Source organism: Dromiciops gliroides, chromosome 2 (genome assembly GCF_019393635.1).
Source record: "Dromiciops gliroides isolate mDroGli1 chromosome 2, mDroGli1.pri, whole genome shotgun sequence".
Taxonomy (NCBI): domain Eukaryota; kingdom Metazoa; phylum Chordata; class Mammalia; order Microbiotheria; family Microbiotheriidae; genus Dromiciops; species Dromiciops gliroides.
The window spans coordinates 514671754-514675240 of NC_057862.1; the positions used below are offsets into that span (position 1 = coordinate 514671754).

General features: G+C 35.8%; 1 pseudogene; it reads right to left on the bottom strand.

Moving 5' to 3' along the window:
* Positions 1 to 254: 254 nt before the first annotated feature.
* On the bottom strand, positions 255 to 559 carry LOC122740161 (annotated as a pseudogene).
* Positions 560 to 3487: the final 2928 nt, after the last annotated feature.

The following is a 3487-nucleotide window of genomic DNA, read 5'->3' on the forward strand; positions in this document are numbered from 1 at the left end:
CCACAAAAAAACCCAAAAAACAAAACAAAACAAAATCCTTTTAAAAACATCCTCCATTTTGAATCTGTTCTCTGTTTGATTCTTGACAATAATTAAAGTGGAAAACTCTTGAAAAAGGAGTGAAGAAAATTAAGAGGGAAGCAAAGAAAACATAATCTATTACCAATAACTCTGTGGTTTATCCATCTGAAAAACAAATGGCATCTGTTTCTTTTACGTTCTGATTTTCTTGTGGGAATTTTATGGGCATTTGTTTAGCTTGAGATGAGACAGCATAGACCAAAGAATCTTCTCTTCTGTCATCTAACTAGTGGATAAAGAGTCAGGTTCAGGAGGCTGCTGTCATCTTTTACTATTCTCAATATCCATGGAAATATGCCAAGAATGGTGTTGAATATCTACTGCTGAAGATAATGTGTCCTCTAGAATGGGGCCATCTGGAACCTTTTCAGTATTGCATTCTGAGCTCTTGCTTCCCATCACAGTCTCCTTTCCTTTCCGATGAAACTGAAGAGATCCTAGCAGATATATGGATTTTTAGCATCTCTGTGGTGTACATTTTGAAACATCACTGCAACTGGATGATAAACCTGAAGATTTCTGGATGTTATCTCCACCATCTTCTGGGCTCTTCCCATTGACACAAACTGTTCCCCAAACTTGGAATTGACTCCCTTATCATCTCTACCTCTTAGAATTAAATTTTCTTTAAACTATTTTCTGGACCACTAAAAATTAAAAAAATAATACAGAAAATCCAGAAAGGGAAATGTTTGGGAACAAAAATTGATGGCCTTTTTAAGGTGCTTTTAATAGTTCATGGGTTAAAGCACTGGCCCTGGATTCAGAAGAACCTGAGTTTAAATCCGGCCTCAGACAATTGACACTTACTAGCTGTGTGACCCTGGGCAAGTCACTTAACCCTTATTGTCCCCCCCAAAAAATAGTTCATGGGCAATAGTGCCATACTCAGGCTACCTCCTTGTAAACCCTTGCTCTTGTACATGATCATCTCACCTTTAATTTCAAATATTATATATATTTATATAGTATCTATATACACTTAAAATAAATATTGTTACAGATGCGAATGAATATAAATATAGCTTTTCTTGATGATTTGTTGTGATAACAATGTTGTGGATCTCTTTTTTATGCTCCTTTCATCTACTTACAGCAATTACACATTTATTAGTAAGCAATCATCAACTTCTAGATTACATCAATAACTTTCTAGTGGATCTCTCTGCCTCAAATCTTTCTTCTCTGCAAACCACGATCATTTCAGCTGCTAAGATTCCCCCCCTCCCCAAAGAGTTAGTATGACTGTGTTGTGAGATTTAAAATTGGATATAAGAGCACTAAACTCCCCCTTTCACTTTTCCCTTATATATCTCCCAGACCACTAAGAAAAAGAAGCCTCTGAGCTTTAATCAGTGAAGGATTAGCTTTTATTGTTCGGTAGTTAATTAGATAACAAACAGGTGATACAGACTAGGGAAATAGGAAAGTAGAAATACAAATGAATAATCTTAGATCTAAGCTTAGTCTATATTCTTTTATAAAATTTACCGAATCCCAAAACTGCCTGCTGGGCCGAGAACCAGAGCCGATCACCAAAAGCATGCGCCATCACCGCTAATCTCAGAAGCCAGAGTGAGTGAGCCAGAGCTCGAACTTCCGTTCTACTTCAGTTTTAAGTTGGTGGCCGGGAAGTATGGCGTGCTTGGCCACGTTCTCTGGGCAGCAGCAGGCCCACAGCCGTTCTTTGCAGTCTCCTCCCCAAAAGGGTGGTCCTTCAAAAACCGCTTCAGTAGCATGGGCTCAACTTCAAATGATTAAGCTAAAACTTTCGTTTTTTTACCATAGTGTAAACCCTAAATTTCAGTGATGTACTATAATCTCTATCATAAAACGTAAATTCCACATTTTGATTTTTAAACTCTTCATAATGTTGCCTTTTCCTCTCTTTCTAGTCTTCTTATACTTTACTTCCATCCCCACACCCTATGATCCAGTCCCTGAACTACTTTCAGTTTTTCAAATATGATACCCCATTTCTTGTTGTTTTATTTACCCCTTTCCACAGGATGGTCAACATGCCTAGAATCTCTTCACTGCAACACTTCTACCACCTCATTTCTCTAGCTAGGTTCAGGACTAAGATGAAATCTAACCTTCTAACAGAAGTCTGCTGAAGGTGCCAATTCCATCTGCTTTCCTTTTACCTTCATCAGCTCTGCATATCCCTTGTATTTAACTAGTTATTTAAATGTTATCTCCCTCATTAGAATTATACACTTTGGAGGGAAGGATTTTTTTTTTTTTGCCTTTTCTTATATCCTCAGAAAAATACCCATCAGATAGGAAAAACCTAATAATTGCCTGTGTACTGATGTGGTGATTGCATTATTTGCATGCAAATCATCAATGGTATCATTTTGCTTTTTGCTTTCACTATTACTGTATTCTTTCTAATGTCCTTTCAGTCACCTAAAATTATTAATTTTAATATTATTTAGTGTTTTCTAGTTCACAAAAATCTATCATCAGAAGGAAAGCAATAATCATTTATAATTAAGCATTGTACTAATTATTTTACAAATATGACCTCATTTGATAATAACAACTCCTAGATATGGGTATTATTATTGTTCCCATTTTAGAGTTGAGGAAAATGAGGCAGACAGAAGTTAATTGACATACCCAACTTGTACAACTACTAGGTATCTGAGGCTAGATTTGAACTCAGGTATTCCTAATTCCAGGCACAATTATCAGTCCACTTCAACTTACAGCTCTCTCTAAAAAGAATGTTGAAAAAATGGGGCCATGTAGCAGCAAGAGGCTTGAGATTATTCAAATCATTACATATTTTCATTAAGGAAATCGAGTCTAGTTACAATTATGTCTTCAATTCAGGGTCAGTTCACTGTCTATCTTTAGCACGTTCCAAAGGTAATATATTTATGAACTAATTCAATGCACTGATCACAACTTATTACCCAACCTGGGTAATAAGCATGCTTCATCCACATTGTGTTTTGAAGGCTAGGGTGATTCTCTGATTGAAAGTAGCTCCTAATAATGAGAACAAGTATAAGCTAGAGAATGTCAGTGGCAAATAATAGACTTGGAAATACTAGCCTTCTATCATATCACTAAACTTAAAAATTGCAATGGAGAAAATGCCACAATCTTATTTATATAAAAGAATCATAAAATGTTATATCTCGAAGGAACTTTCACTCTATTGACCAATTCCTTTACTTGTCAGGGTAGAAATGAAATCAGAGAGATGGTAAGTGACTTTTCTGAATTATTTGCAGTTCCTGGGTTTCCTAATACTCGGTATTGTACACTTCACCTTATAGCACACTGATTCTAAGCATTTATCACTGTAAAAAAAATAGCTTCTTAGTCTTATAATGAATTTTAAACCTATTTCCTCTTCTTACATAGTATCGAGTCCACCACTTTCTATTAA